Genomic DNA, 16,886 nt, shown 5'->3' on the forward strand with positions numbered 1-16,886 from the left:
TGTTAAGAAATATAAAAGATGGATTCATTTCTTTTACAATAATTATTATAGTAGTAAGTGTGTCCAGAGTTGTAGCTTTTAATACCCTTATTCAAGACAGCAGGAGTAAGCAGGAATAATAAATCTGAAAATATTTAGAGCATTAAAAGAAACAGTTCCACTTTAAATTATTTATTATGATACATGTGCCAGGAAGACTTTGATAGTGCACAAATACTTTGTAGGCAAATTCTTGTTATACATTGAGCCAACCATTCTAATATTATTCAGATTTAAGATAGGATACTGCAATAATGTTTGTATGAATACCACAGTAATATTCTTACAGTAATGGGTGAGAATACAAATATGTGTTAATGTTTTTTAAAATCAGCAGAATTTGGCACTGAGAGAAATTTAGTATGATTGGAAAATGAGGGACAAGAAAGATTTTTAAGGGGAGATTTAGTAACTGAGAAAATAATTCATGTTTGCTTGTGTTCCTTGCTGTTAGCAGAAGATTATTGGCACTGAAGAAAAAATAATTAATTTGCTACTTTCAGCAAAAGTAAAGGTAGGAAAACTTATAAACTTGTAAGGCAGTTAAGTCTTCAGGGATTTAATTACTTCTTTAGGTCATTATCAGAGTAAACTCAGGCAGTAATGAAATAGCTTTATAGAGCTGTTCTAATGTAGTTTTTTATTAACTTAGAGTGTTATGGAGCTTTGAAGAGCAATTTTTTGTAATCCTGGATTCTGATTTCAGGAAGCTGGAAAAGTTTAGTATCCTGTGAGCTCACATTCACAATGAAATGTTGCAGGAGAAAAACATTACCTATTATTTTAGCTGTGAAGCAGAAGTCAGAGGCAACAGAGATAAAAGAAAAACACAGGCTGAGTTGCAGGAAATGTGTTGCCTGTGTGAGAGTGTGAGCTGCTGGCTTTACCAACACAGATCTTCTGTTCCTGCTTAATTCTTCATTGCTAAATACACTTCTGGAATAAGAGTTATTTCATTACTTCTTCTGGCTGCCTTCAATTCTTATTATGTGTCTCTTGTTTCCAGCTGCTTCTCAGGGATGGTTTCGAAGTGATGGTCTGTCAATACACTTTAGGTCTGCCTGCATTTAATTTTTAATTTGTGACCCCTTTGTGGCTTGCCTGCTTGTATTTTTGATGAGCTGAGATAAGGGCATTTTCCTCTGCCTTTGATTGTTCATGCATTACTGATGGCATGAACAGCCCCATGGCTGCCAGGGGAGGAGGTTTCAGGGCTGTGGTGCCATTCCAAAAGAACATTCACCAAATACAAGGAAAATGAGTGAACAGACTGTGCTGCTTGTCTCAATGCATTCTGCTTCTTTTTAAGACATGAGGAGACTGTTATAAGTCACTTTTAGGACAATAATAAGTAAGGTTGGTAATAACTGGGCTAGCTATGAGGAGCAAATTAGTATTCAGTGTATCAAAGCACTGTCCTGTGGTTCATGAGATACTGGATGTTAGAATAGCTGTTTCTGTTTGCAGCTTTGTTTGATGTTGAGTCCAGCAAATGCCTGATTTGGTTCTGGTCTTGGATTATGGTCAAGATTTTGGGTTAGGTAGCAGTGCTGGATGTGAAATGGAGTGAAGATTGTAGTCCCAGACATGAGTGGAAAATGCTGTGTTTAACATGTGAGTGTTGACACAGGAGATGGTTTGTTTGCCATAATTCATACCTGTAGCTGTGCTTGGTTATGTATTTGGAGAAGACCCACTTTCAGATTCAAATTTACTGACCCCTTTGGCTGAGTGCAGTGGAGATGAGTTGCATTTAATTGTGATTTCACAGATATTTGCCCTGACCCTTTTTTTACTGCTCCTGTGAGCCACAGCACTGGTTCCTCCATTTCTAATTGTAAGTTTACCTGCTTCAGGATTAAGAAGAAATCCAGTGGGAAGAATGAAAACTTCCCTTACAGAAGTGTGCTGTCTTGGCAGTGTTTGTTATTTATGAGCACCTGCTCTCCTGATATTTACTTACTGTAGTTTGTCCAATAGTTTTGCAGATGGTAAAGTTGTCTGTGTAATGGAAGCAGCTGTTTGGGAACACAACAGCTTGTCAAATGCATTAATTGCATACACACACAGCTGTAAAGGAACTTTCCTTTTTCAGGTGTTTAACAGCTCTTACCAAGCCATAGCTGAAAAACACAGGAAGTTCATTTTATTGCAAGTAACTGCTAAGTGATCAGTCTTCTTTGCTTTAACTTACTTTATGTATCTGTAGCAATCATGCAAGTGAATTATTTTGCTGCCTGTGGAGTGCATGGAGACGTGTAGTAGCCATGGAACAGTATTTAGGTCCAGTTGATAAATTTCTTTTCTCCTTCTCTTCAATTTTATTTAAGAAAACAGGTTATCTTTATTACAATTGAAGTGCTGTTTCCCAGAAGGATCCATATGTCCCCTCTAATGTAATACTGAAGATATAATATTAGATAAGTTAAAAATGAGCTATCATTCTGCAAGGTTAATGCAGGGAGAGTATTATGGGTAAGCTAGGATGTTTGTAGATAGCAGTAGGGGTTTTTTTCTCATGGACTATCTCTGTTGAGTCATCACACTTGAATTCTGGGTTTAGTAGTTATGTACATCTTGGCAGCTGATTTTTAATTTGTGATTTGCTGCTGTGTGTGAGCAGGTGACATCTGAGATGGCAGCAGCAGCCAGGAGGGCTCCTGGTTGGGGTGTGTGTGGCCTGGTGCTGCCTGCAGCAGTCAGGGCTGGGTCTGCAGGGGCTCTGCCTTACCCCTCATTGCCAGCTGCCTGCTTCTCTCTTTGTCCTGGAATTCAAGGGGAATCACCACAGAGCAGGAGGCATCAGCTAAGTTTAGATTAAAGAGATTTTTGAAAGTCACTTTCTAGACTGAAATACTGATTTAGTTTTTTTTTTAAGAGCTGTGACCTCAGATTTGTGATAGATACTGCAAGAACTCTCTTCTCTTGCTCTTCAGGATGCTTCCATGCCAGGTGCCCTTGTGCCACCCTTCCCTGCTCTCAGTGCTGCTTGTTCCCTACAGGAGATGAGACCACCAACTCATGAATATCAGCTTCCTTTACTGAGCAACTGCCTGTTTCTCAGTATTTATTCTCAATACTGGGCAGCTAAGAAGTTTTGTAGGGGGAGAAAATACTTGCTGATGCTATGATTAATCCAATATCACACTTCCCCACACATGAAATACTCACTGAAGCTTGTGGTGGTGTGGTCAGCTACAGTAATACTGGTGGGCAGAGCAGGTGCAGGTTTTTAGGATCCAGGAGTGTCAGCTCATTCTTTGAGTGGTGTAAACTTTGGGTTCCCTCTGCAGCTGCAGTGAGGTTCTCTGTGCACTTGCTCAGCCTTTGCCCTTGGTGAAATGTTCTGTGCCCTCGCCCTGTGGGTGCCCGAGGCAGTGCCAGGTAAGGGGTTTCCACTGGCTCAGTGGAACAGAAAATAATGAATTTTATATCCACTGAGCAAGAAAATGCTTTTTTGGGCAGGTTTCCCCTCTCTTACAGGGATGCTGTTAAGTAGTTCGTGCCCCACACTTGATCTTTAATCACTGTAGAGTTTTTTTTTGTTTGTTTGTTGTTTGTTTAGGTGAAGGATGTGTGCAGAATGAATCAACTCCCAAACCAACCCTTCAGAATTACTTTCAGCCAGTGAAGGAAAGCTGTGTTTGTTGGAGAGCAGCAAACTCAGTCTCTTCTGCATTTCTGAGTGACAGCAGCATCAGCTGAGTTCACTTGCTCAAGTAAAAATAGTCTGCAAGTCATCTTTCCTTCTCCCCCTTCCTTTGCAGTGAAGGGTTTGTGTTCAGACATTCAAAGAATTTTATTAACAGCAATAGAAGTGGAGAAATTGAGAACAATTGAGCAGGTGATGTTATTTTAAATTTTTCCTTGATTTCATAATAAACTTCACTGAAGTGCAGTGTTGTATCCCCTGCCAGTTTCAGAGTTGAATTTTGCTTTATTCCAGTTCCAACTCTCCTTGAACCCATGTGTGTAGGTGTATGTGAGGGGTGGTGCTATTGTTTTATCTTCATGACATGCTGCTCACAAAACATGAGAGCTCTGTGTTTGGGAAGGCTGTTTTCTACTGCTTCAAGCAGGGAGCAAAAAATCAAATTTTCTGACTTGGTAACTTTTTGAAGAAGTAGGATTTATATGAAATTATTTAATTTACTTATCTGTGAAAAGATTCTTTTGGTAACTTGGATAAACTTTACAGTATTTTTACATGATAGGTTTTCTAAGTGAGCAAAGCTGGACAGGATTTGTCACAAATTTATTTGAAAGTAATATGCTGGGAAATACAAAATGAAAAAAAATTACTGTTGATCTGCGTGTGGAAATAGGCTAAAAATATTTGGATTTAAATTTGTTGCTTCATAGCTTCCTCTTGTTTTTACATAAATTTAAAATCGAACTGTTAAGATTACCATTAATGAGTTAAAATGATTTTCTGTCACATGACTGAAGAGAAAAGGTATAGATAGGTTTTGTTTATTAAATAATTTTGATATGTTCCCTGATAAATTATTTGTATAAATTGTGTTTATTGTAGGGCTCAAAAAAAAAAAGCAATCAATAGAGCATGTAGAGAAAGACCAGACTTGTTGCAGCTGCACTTGGTAGCTTAGTATTGATTAGACACAAATACTGAGTTTAATGACAATAAATGACATTAAATGTTAACCATGATAGTAGAGAAACACTGCAGAACAGGAAGAAAAAAGTACTTCATCTTGTCAAAGGGCATGTTCTTTCTAAAGAACATTAATTTTGAATTTTAGTGTGCTCAAACATTGTGGATTTATTGCAGCTTTACAGTAGCATGGACTGGATTGTTGTGTTGCCATTTCTTGGGAATTTCAGGCAGGTGGCCAAAATGTTGTCCTTTCAGGACTATTTTTCCTACAAAAATGGAAAAAAAAAAATATAATATTGTGCCATCCTGTTATGTGGAGATCCACAGATTCTGGTGGAATGTGATTTTGAGGAACAGAACCAGAGCTTCCTAGAGGGAGCTGCACTGAACTCCAGCTGTGGGCTCCTTTCCTCCAGATCAGCCACAAGAATTTATATTCCTGTCACTGAGAAATGAATGGCACAGACTGGTGGGTTCTGTACACTGGGCACAAAATAGGAGCTGGGCCACTTGGATTCTATTCCTGCTTTTCTTACTAATTGTTGTAACCTTGAACAGGACACATGAATTTTTACTGTGCCTTGGTTTTCGTGCAGATAAAAGAAGATAATATCACTTAACCTACTTCTTGGGAGAGTTTCTAGTCTAAATGTGTCTCAAGTGCATTGGGTTCTTTGGACAGAAATGTTCTGTAGGTGCCAAGTATTATAAAGCCAGTGACTAAAGTTGCTTTCCTGGCAGTCTGGAAAAATGCCCTTTATGGGCTTTTAATTCTGTGTGATTTTGGGCAGGTATGTGGTGAAATGCCCTTGCTGTTCAGAATTACATTAATGTTCTGATTTTTCCTTTTTTTTTTTTTTTTTTTTTTCAGTATGATTGGGAAACAGGTGTTTGGTTACCTCTCTGCTTCCAACTGCTGCACTTATTAATTACTGCTCAGTTGTCTGCCTGGAGAATATTGACTTTTCTTATTGCAGGGTTGATTTTAGTGACCAGCCATGGCAGGGATGGCAAATTCAGGTAGTGTGGAAATTATCCTTGATATTATAATGATGGGGGGGAAAAAGCTCTGGAAAAGCTGTGATGAGAAAGAAAGTGCTTGTACCAAAATGTAATTTCCATAGTGCACGTGGAAAAAGGTGGGACATGAAATTTTTCTGAGGGTCTTTGAGCTCTGCAATGATAGTTTAAAAAAAGAAAATGTATATAGTGAGAGGGGGGAAAATGGTGAAAACCATGAGGAAAATAAGGAATCTTATAATAATAGGTACAGTAGAAGCAGAGTCACCAGCTGCTGCTTGTTAGGGTTTGTTTTCCCTGGAGATCCTGCCTAAATCAGTGTCTGGGGCATTAGGGATGGGTAACCTCAGTTATGTCTTCTCTTTGGAAATGCATCTTCCCTCCTCAGCTGTGAATCCCTGGAATCTTCAGTTCATGAACTCTTTGTTTCTTTGATTTTTTTGTGTTGGTTTCCAACAAAAATCCAATCCAGGACTATGTAACTATTTTAGTGTTATATTATAGCTACAAAAGTGGTTTTGACACATGATAATATGGATGAAAGGAAATGAAAATTGCCAGTGTGGTTTTTTTCCTTGCACTATGGAAAGTTATCATGGCAGGTGAGAATTTTCTGCATATGCTGACTTGTGCTAGTAGAGAAGTTAGTGAATTTATTAGACATTTTAATAGACTGAGGTTACTCTGTTACTTCAGGAAGAGAAGAGTTATGAGGAGTTACTTGTTGCTTAAAAAAAAAAAAAAAGAGAAATAATTAGCTTTTGATTCTTATTTTTGCTATGTAGTTTGAATGTTTTATATCTGTGATCCTCCCAGAGTTATCATAGTAATAATTCACACCAGGATGATGCTGTGAAGTTAGGCTATCTGTCCAAACATAATTGCCTTTCTTACTGAATTTTTTTTAGAATATTTTGTTTCAAATCTGAAGCAGCCTGAGAGCAATGATATGGTGTTTTTCTATTGTTATGCCTAGTGTTTGTTGTTATTCAACAGTATTTTTCAAGGCTCTGATCAAAATAATGCTGTAAGCAGTACCAGTCTCACTTTTCCTAATTATGGGAAGTGATCTATCAATAACACACTACAATAAATCACAGCCCCCTTGTCAGCTGGTGGGAATTATTTAATGCTTTGCAACACCTTTATTTGCTAATGAGTGGGTTTCTTTCCCTGTTTCTTTGATAAGTATTAATGTCCTAGCTGTTAGCCTATTTCAGGATGGAAATGATTGATGTGGTTCTGTTTTAACCAAAACATTTCTGCCCACTTCTGGGTCTTCCTCCTCTAACTTCTTCTTTCCCCCTGCAAGAACTCCTCAAACAATTCATGCTGGATGGCTCAAATGTGTAATTTATAAAGCAGTGATCACTTTCCTTTTGTATAATGTGAATAATTGTCTAATGTGTATAATTAAAACTGCCTTGCTTTGTATTGAGTGCAGCTAAGCCAGGCACAGACACAGAATCATGGCCTGGGTAGCTCATGTTCAGCCATCAGAGCAGCAGAAAAGGCTTTACTTTCAGAATCTGAGAAATACAACAAAGTGTCACTGGAAATCCATGTTGTCTGGGGATTAATTGATGAATATGCAGGACTGCAGAAGGAGAGCAGCCTTGTGAGAAACCACAGATCCAGCATTGCTTTGAATTTCCACTTCTGCAGCTGCCTCAGCTCTCTGTGGCTCAGAGTGCTGCTGCTAAAGCCTGACCATCTCGTGGATGGTGCCACCATGAAAACACAGAGAATGTTCTCAGAGACTCAGTGTCCTTTCTCACTTTCTTTGAGGCAAATTAAAGATGTTTGTAAAGCATTTGTTGACCTTCATATGAAGGGCATTCAAGGAATATGAGCACTAATATAAAATAACTGATGCAGGTGATAAGCATCCCAAGCATCCCACAGGTATTCTTCATATGGAAAAGATTTTTTTTTTTGTAGCTTCTAGAGGAAATCAAATAAAATGGAAAATTTAATGATGTCACCCTGTTGCTCTCTACTTTTGTTGTTTTCAGGTCTTTTATTGTGAGTGTTATTTTTGGGTTTTTTAATGCAGAAGTGTACTCATCTGTGTTCTTCTTTGAGTTCTCTTTTGAAGTTACTGAAGTTGCCCCCTCAGACAGTTCACAGTGGATTTATTTATTTTGAATTGCATATGAAATATGCTCAGTTCTTTCCCATTGTATCCTAATCTTATGCTGTTGATAACTGGATAACAAAACATGGAGATGATTTAACAGCTAATAAAATCAAGACTAGTCTGTGTAAAGAACTGTGTAAGCATGTAATCAAAACTGCATTTCTGACCACTGATTGCTGCTTTGTGGAAATGTGCATTTGGCAAAAAGGTGACAGCAGGTTTTTTTCAGCTGGAGTTAATTCTGAGCTGCTGATGCTGAAGGTTTGTTAACCAGAGGGTCTGTGGTGACCCTCGAAATCTCTCATCCCTTGGGGTCAGTGCAGACTGAGTTTTATTTTCCTGGGAGGGAAGAGAAACCCTGGAGAAAGGGTGATGTTTGGTGGCTGTGTGACAGCTGAAGAATGTCAGTGAGAAATGACATCAGGACCATTACTGGGTGAGAACTGGGGGCTGTGTGACTGTGCTTGCTCTCAGACTTCTTGAGCAGTTCCAGAGCCATGTCTTGGCTCTCCTGGAATCTGAGTGGTGCCTTGCTTGGGCTGGTTTGGGGATTGATAGGAAAATAGGGAAGAGATCAGAATATGATCATTACACTCAGCTGCTTCACTCCCAACTTCATTTGCTGCGGATATATTTTCTTGGTATGAGCTAGCATTTAAATCTGCTAGAGCTGTCAAATCCTGAGGTTCTGGAAATAAAGTCACTTATCAGTACATGTTATCTTGTCCTTTGCTGATACAAGATTAGCCCAAGCATTTATAGCAGTTCATTTAATCTAATTTTAAATGCCTGAATGTAATGATTCTTGCAGAAGAAACAAAAAACATAAATAAATCTTTTAACCACTGACACTTGTTCAGTTACAGTAAATGTGGAAAAATATGTCCTCTGAATTAATAAAAGAAGACTTAATGAAAACTGATTGATTCTACCAGGTGCTAGTCTTTGACATTTTTGATCTTTTCACAGAAAGATCAAAAGTTTCTGTATCTTGAGCAGCAGTTACCTTGTTGTGCTCTTTTGTGAATTCTTGACTTAGTGAGAAGCATTCAGTCATGCCTTGGAGCTGCACTGAGTGTGCTGGAAACTTAATCCTTCAAGTTAAAATGCCTAAATCTGGACTGGGTGAGAAATCTGAGAGGAGAAATGGCACATAGCTACAGTTGCTGATTGCCTGGTCTTCTCATGAGTTAAAAATGCATTTCTTGGGGTGTACATTTTTTTATATGCTCATGAATTTGCTTGTTCTCAGATATCTCTTCTTCAAAAGCCCATCTGCTGACAAGCTGACAGTAATAACTAATATCCTTATTAGATGGAATTAGCATGAATCATCATTATGAGAAGTAATGACCATGTTGAAATGCTAAGGGTATTTTCAAGATTACCTCAGACTTGGCTGGCAAGCAGGGTGTAATGGCTACATCTTACAGCACATAATAAAATCACAGAGGTCTTTGATGTTCAGAGTTGGGCTTTGGAACAAATAGTTCTATTCAAAACCAGTGCAGTCTTGATTAATTTGGCTGTTGTATCTGGATTCTCTAAGCTCCTCTAACTGGTAGTGGCAGAGCACTAAAGGTGTTCTGTGTACTGCATGGGCAATTAGACACAAAGGAATTGTATCTTGATGTGACATTTTACAGTATATTCTAAAATAGATGTATTTACTTCTCATTACATGAAACTGCAATTCCTGTGGAAATCAATATTGAAAATACCCACTTAAAGCCTCCCAGGATCTGCAAGCATGCACAAAATGGAGCTGGATGCATGTGCCATTACCCACAAGTGGTGGGTTAAAGTGAATTATTTTAATCTTTGCACGTCAACATCAATTCAGTGTATTTTCCTTATTGCTCCAGCCTGTTACTGCTACAGAAGATGCAGAGAATGTGGACTGGAGCAGCAAGAGCCTTCAGGTGTCTTTAAATTCCTTTAAGCTGCCCATGGTTTGAAAATATTCAAGAATCTGTGATATGAGCTGTTTGACATTTTTCCTATTCCAAATGCTCAAAGGAATAAATCTACATAAAGAGTGTTAAAATGAGAGAGTCTTTGTGACAATGTCTGGATCTCAGAATGTTACTTTATTTCTCTTTTGGCTGACCACCACCATAAAACAGCTGAATCAAATACGTTCTTTTATGTATAAAATATATTTTTTGGGTTTTGACAGCTTGTTTCCAGTTTTAGTCTAATTCAGTTTGAAACAGCTGTTCCTGATCTCTGCAAAACAGTTTTCTGATGGAAATCATGACATTCTCAACTACTGCAGTGTTACTGGGCTCTGTCTCATTTCAGATGGTGGCTTTTCTTTATAGAAAAAGAATTTCTCATTCAGAGAAAATGTCACTTTTGTATCAAATAAGCAGCAGTTAAAAAGATAATGGCTTCCTCCTCCCTCCGAGGTTATCCCTCACTGAGGGTGGATATATGTTTCTCTTTTGAGAAAAAACATCCCTGTGTGTTTTACCATTAGTTAGATTTTTATTCTGATGTTCCCTGCCCTGCCCATCTGCTTTCAGTTGGGTTCTATTTAGAGTCTTCTCTGCAGTTGTCTCTGCACTCAGACTTAACAAGTTCTCTGCTTTGCCTTCTGCTTCACTTTTACTCTGGACTCAGATCTTGTATTTTCAGAATTTTCAGTGTAGCATTTTCAGTTTGCTCAGTGCCATTTTTTTTAATTTTTTTTTTTTTTTTTTGGCTGCACTGCTTGCTGCTTCTTCCAAAGCTGTTTGTAGAAATTTCATAGATCACAGAGCTGATCAGGTCTGTAAGCTCTTTTATGCCTGATAAAGCACCAGCTAACCTTTCATTTCCAGTTTTCTGCTTCTTTTGGACACCCTGCATGTAATATGGAGTGAAGTTAATAACTTCCAGCTTGAAAGAACTTGCTGTGTAGTTGACTCTGAACATGAGTGTGTGATGTGGACTTCCCAAAACCCGTCTGAGGGAGAGGATGAGGATTTTGGGAGTGGCAGCATTGCCAAGTTTGTCATGGGACTGGAGGGATCCATCCTCCACTTTCCTGTGGCCTTAACTTGCTGGATGAGGCTTCACAAGTCTCTTTGTTGTGCATGTCTTTTTCCATCTGTAAAATATCTAACTACAAAATAAAGGTTGTGCTCCAGAGTGAGTGGTCAGAGAAATGTGAGATGCTGCACATGAACAGCATCCCTGGTCTTGCTGCTCCTCAATTCCAAGCCCACTATGGACAAACACCATCCTGAAGTCTCTTTTGAAGCTTTTTTTTTTTTTTTTTTGAAGGACTGTTTATCAGCTGAAATAAAACTATCATCCAACACAACAGGAAAGCTTTAAAGCTTTACTTCCTGAAGAGCTGTTAAATATGTTTTCCGTTCCAAATTCAATGTTTTGCCTGGCAAATACTTTGGAGTATTTGGAGTTTTCCTTGTATTTATTTTTTCCCACAGTCTAAAAAAGCAGCCTTGGGGCTGCATTAGGATTAAGTGAGATTAGAAACATCTTCTTTCCATCCCTCTTGTGTACCTCATATGGATACATCCTAATTGTATTGATATTGCATTCATCCTGCAAGAATCTAAGACCTTTAGTGTCTGCTGATGCTGCAGTTTTGATGGTGTATTTTTCTTGCAAGTAAAATCAATTCAGACAAATCTTGGTAACTTTTACAATGAAATGAAATGACTATGCCAGGCAGGCACAGGAAGTTTTTTAAGCATGGGCATGCTCTTAGATCACACACGGGGTTGTTCCAGCAGAATCGATTGGTTGATCTACTAGATTTAAAGGTCAACTGTAATCACATTTCAGGAAGATTGAAGAAGATATAAAATTGCTACTGTGCTTTTCTGGGTCACATACCCGCTTGTGGTGCTCTTTGCTTTTCCCCTGTACATCTTCATTTACTCAGCCAGAGCATCAATACAGAAAGGGCACAAGTCAATGTGCTCGCTTTCTGCTGTCGATGAGGGAGATACTTAGTTGTTATTTCCTCCAAGCCAATACTTTCCCTCTGGAAGAGCTGAGGCAGAGAGGAGTTCACTGCACCCGATGGATTTGGAAGGAACAAATCTCTCTTCCAGGGAAAAGCTGTGAGGAGAGCTGCAGTCTGGCTGTCTTGTTAGATAATCCACACAATTGCTTGAGCTGGTGCATCCCAGGGATGATCCTGAATATCCAAAGAGCAGCACAGGTGCAGAGAGTCAGCAGAACCCCCTTTCATGAGTGGGCACCTCAAAAAGAACTCATTACTTCTGTTTTATGCTGCACTTGGTGTTATACAGATGTCCACAGAGACCTGGCAGCTTTGGAATCTTCTGTTTTGTAAATATGGTATTTCAAAGTCATATTTCCACGTAATAGGCAAAAAAATCTGCACACACAGGTGAATAAATTTCGTGTTGATTTTTTGCAAGAGCCCAAATGAAAGAACTGTGTTGCCATAGCAGGTTGCATGAATTAAAAGCAGCAGGGGCATGGAATATTCACCTGCTCAGATAAAATTAATTTTCCCTGAAAAAGTAAAAGAATCTTGAAATGAAAAAGGGGTTGATGGGGGGAGAGATTTAGTTTAGGTTAAACCAAAACACAGGACTGTTTAAGTTTGTTTTCTCATGAGCCATATTATTGCTATATTGATTTGATAGGACTTTATTAATGAAGTTTTGCTCTCTTCCTCTGCTAATAAACTTGTGTGGATCTTCCATGGAGTAACAGAGGATAAGTTGTTTAAAATTGAACAGACTTCCTTGGCATGGGAGCTGTTCCTGAATCAGACAGTACAGTATTGCAGATACTTTTAATCTTCAATAAAATTTCAAAGTAACTTTATTTTTGTGGCTTGTAAATGCATATTTTCTGATGGTCAGGCTATGGAAAGGGTTTTATTGTGTGGAAAGATGATTCTTTTAATTTAAGAGTCACATTCCTTCAAAAAAATCCGTTGTAGGTCATGTTAACTGTTCTACAGAGGTTATTTGTAGTAGAACTCTCTGAGCCTAAATGAACTCAGAGTACTGTCCTTAGTGCATTTTCATATGTGCTAACTTGCAAAATGTAGTAATTCCCAGATGGATGGAAATCAGGGGCTGTGGCTTTTCTCTCAGCATCCATGACCTGCTTTTAAAGCCAACATGGACGTACAGCAGTGGCTGAAGGCTCTGCTTGAGTGGGCTGAGGAGACATTTATTGTGCATTTATTTAAGGTGCCCTTTTTCAGAGATTCTTGCTCTGCTGGCTGCCTAAATTCAGTCTGTGTTTTGCTTTGTCAGCCACTGTGAAGTCTGGAAAACTAATGTCTCATGTTCACTACTCTTAGGGTAAAGATGGAAAGGGTTTTTATTCCTAAATAAATAATGGACCAGGGAAAGTTTTCTGAGACTTGCATGATCAAACTGGAGTAGCAGCATGTCCTTTGTGGTTTTCTTAGTGATTGATGAAGTCAAATTTGGTTTTTCTTTTCTTCCAAGTTGCTTAAATCTATTTATTTTTTTTAACCTTTGTTGATGTTTGTCTTCATTAAAAGGGTACTTAGGGAAACAATGAATCTTGTAAAGGGCAGAAGGAGTTTAAGAGGGGTACTACAAATGCAGTTATTAATTTCATATCTGCAGTTGGATGTCATCCTGACCAGTGGGTTAGAAAGATTCTTGCAGGAACTTCAGAGAGGTTGAAAACAAGAATCTGTGACATGTTCATGAGGTTTTCAAGCTGCAAGGAATTGTCAGGTTATAAAAGAATGCTTCTATGTGAAAGGAAGTTTGCAAAGTCAGAAAAACTTGTCAGTAGGATTGTTAGTGTCATGTTGACTTTATGCCTTTTTCTCTTGTTTTTCCTTCAAATTACAGGGCTTTATATCCCTTCTTCCTTCAGTTTGGTAATTGTAGCAGCAGATGCTGCTTGGAATTGAAGCAGTTTAATATATGATCCATCAGTTGCCAGAATAAAATACCCATTAGAAGAGAGGAAGAATAATCCCTTTATTATCAAGAGTACTTGAACAAAGGTGTTTAATCAATCTTAATATTTGCTTTCTTGAGAAGAGCAATGCCAGTGGCTGCAGTCCTGGCAGGAGAATGCTGAGACTTTACACAAAGGTTCTGCTCTAAGTAGTGTACAGTGTCTCAGGCTTAAGTCTGGAAAAAGGGAAATATATCTGAAAGCATCTTCCTTACAAAGAACTTGCTTTGATTTTTTTATTTCATTATTACTTTAAAGAAAAATATCATTTGGTTACTCCCTGAGTGATGATAAACTTGTACTTTTGAGTTTTACAAGCCTACCCCCAAGTGCAGGCAGTTGTGTGTTCATGCTGGGTTCTAAACCATTTATAAAACTGTGTGCACAGGCCTTTTACCAATATCAGCAGCTGTGTCAGTGAGTTTTGATTTAAGAAAAATAATAGACATATTCTACAGTAAAACACTCGTTTTAGTGGATTTTTTTAAAATTAGAACAATCCTGTAGGTGAAACAGGAATGTGTCAGCATAATCTGTAGCTGAGTAGCATCACCTGTCATGGTGTGCAAGGCAAGATGATATTTCCTCTGCTAAATCCAGCTACAGAGCTTGCCCTTTAAACAACCTGATTTATCACAGGAAACTTGCAGAGGAAGAAGAATCTTATGCTTGGCTTTAAATTGAGGCTTTCACCTGTGCTCTGATTCCATAGTGAGTATATATTTATTTTAAGAGGTTCTTACGGTCAAAGAGTTGATAATGTTTTGGCCTTTCTGAAAAGTTTTGTGCTAGATTTTTAGCTTATTTTAAGTCCTTGCATAACTGGCGTATTGCTTAGTCACGATGGCCTTGAAATGCAATATTTAAAAAAAAATTAGTTTGAGGTCCTTACGCATTTGTCAAGAGCTCCTTCGCCCGCTCTTCCTGTGTTGATGTGTTTGTTGATGTGTTTCCTGCCATTGCCTCTGGGTGTTTCCTCAAGGCTCAAACAGGGCCATTTTTATTTGGAACCAGCTTCTTGTCTCTTCCAGCACGGAGTTGAAAACTTCCTTTGGCAAATTTTGGTATGTAAATAAGTCTGCCAGAAAGAAAAGCAAACCCTCAAAGCCACTCAGCTTGGTAATGCTGCCCGGTGCTGTCTGTGCCATCTCCATGGTTTTGAGCCTTCATTATGCAGCTTGCACTCCACACACTTTTATTTAAAGCAGAGCTAAAAGTAGAACTAAATAGTTGACGTTCAGAGACGTTTGGTGTGATGCAGAATTCCTGGGAGGGGGCCGGGACAGGAAGAGCAGAGCTGCTCCTGCCGGGTGGATGCAGCTCGTTTGTTTGCACAGCACTGTCTGTGCAGGACTCTTGGAAAAACTCGGAAGGAGCCCACGCTTTATCATGGAATATAGGCCAGCTGTTACAAGAACTAAGTTTTCTTTTACTCTTGTTTACTTTTCTTTTGTTTTATCCTCTGAAATGATGGAATTTGGTGTGGCTGTTACAGCCAGGCAAAAACTATTGCTGCTGAGCTATTGCAGCATCCCTGTGCTGACTGCTTTTCATGGAGCCATCTCCATATTGCAGAGCCATCTGTTTTCCTTACTGTCCAGGCATTGGGCTCAGTACTATAAATTACTGACTGCTCCTTAGCTTTCAATTGTTCCTGTTTGTTCAGTGTGCCGCCAGCAAGGCTTTGGCTCTCCAGCACCATTTTTAACTTTTCCTCGCTCTTTTATGTTTCTATGAGTGCCTCAGGCAAAAACTATAGTTGAGAGAATTGTGAGTTGTTCATGTTGCTGAATTATTGGCTTGATAAAATAAACTTTGTGAGGTAGGTAGGTAGTGTCCTCATTAAAAAAAGATTTTGTAGCTGAAGAATTGATGGAAACAAGTTCAAAAATCATCATTTGTGAGAAGCAGTGTCTCGCTCCCCCACCGCCCCAGTTTCCTTAAATGCACATTAGTTTGTCATATTGCTGGTGCTATGAGCTCATACAGAAAGATCCTTTTTGGTTGTGTAAGTACATGCACTGCTGAAGAGTTGAGAATACTTTCAGAAAACTTAATGCTGAATTTATCAGCTCATGTCTGCTTCAAAATTATAATATAAAATTCAAACTGTAACTGTAATGTAACAGTTGCATCTGTTTTTGTTTTTTTTTAATGTAATTTCAGTCTGTCTTCAAGACCAAAAGATACAGATTTGGATTTTGTTATCTTTTTTCTTACATGTATGATGCATTTTTGCATTCCCACTTCCAGTGGTTCTCCAATGCACCCACAGTACTGCAGTGATGGGCTCCATGCTGTGCTCTTCTCCATAGGTTACTTTGGTTTTTGAAGTGGGCAAAAGAAGTCAGTGTATAAGGTAGAAAATTGTATGGCTGTTCAGAACTGTCAACCTTTGGAAGGTGATAGACCATATATAGGGAATGCATTTAGGTTTTTATGGGAAGCAGTCAATAGGATGAGTTTGATACCAGTGCACAATAGGGGTGATGCTGAAATTTTGGTACAACATAAACTGTGTGTGAGAAGGTCAGTGCTGTTTCCCAGAGTCAGCTGGACTTTTTGGAATTACCCAGCCCAGGGTGGGTGTGATAACAGCTGTGGACTGGGTGATGCAGTGCAGGGAAGGAGAACTCCCTCACAGCCTTGCTGGTTCTTTAAAGATGTTAAGTAATATTGTGATGATGTTTTTTTTATTTCCCCCCCTTTCATGTTTTCTTTAATATTGGGGTACATTCAGGAAAAAAGGCCAGTGGTGGTCATTTCTTCTGTAGGGTCTTGTGGCAGTGTGGCCTTCAGCAGAGATGGGTGAAGTAGTTAAAACAACCACTGCTATTTGTTTATCTTCTACAGCCTTGGTTGAATGAAGCTGTGTAGATGCATTTTCTGTTCCAATCCAATGTTATTCCCTCGCTTGTCATTAGTGCTTTTAATTTACCTTCCAGTGAATGTGCCAGATGAGCCACTGTGAGCAGCCACATTTCTGTTTATTTTTCTGATGATGGCTATCTGAAGCAATAGATTGATGTCTGCAATTTTTACTTCATTAGCAGTGAAGTCCACAAAGCAGTGAGAGAAATGTCTGTTTACTTGGTGCCTTGAACTGAGATACTGATAAACTGC

General features: G+C 38.8%; 2 protein-coding genes across 2 annotated transcripts in view; one reads left to right on the forward strand and one right to left on the reverse strand.

The window, feature by feature from the left end:
* PRRT1B (proline rich transmembrane protein 1B) overlaps positions 1-16,886 on the reverse strand; it is a 424,933-nt gene that overhangs the window by 226,693 nt on the left and 181,354 nt on the right. The gene's annotated exons all lie outside the window — the stretch shown is intronic.
* The window catches only part of MED27 (mediator complex subunit 27), an 82,543-nt gene that overhangs the window by 3,693 nt on the left and 61,964 nt on the right, over positions 1-16,886 (forward strand). The window lies entirely within an intron of this gene.

The sequence above is a fragment of the Erithacus rubecula genome (genome assembly GCF_903797595.1).
Source record: "Erithacus rubecula genome assembly, chromosome: 21".
Classification (NCBI taxonomy): domain Eukaryota; kingdom Metazoa; phylum Chordata; class Aves; order Passeriformes; family Muscicapidae; genus Erithacus; species Erithacus rubecula.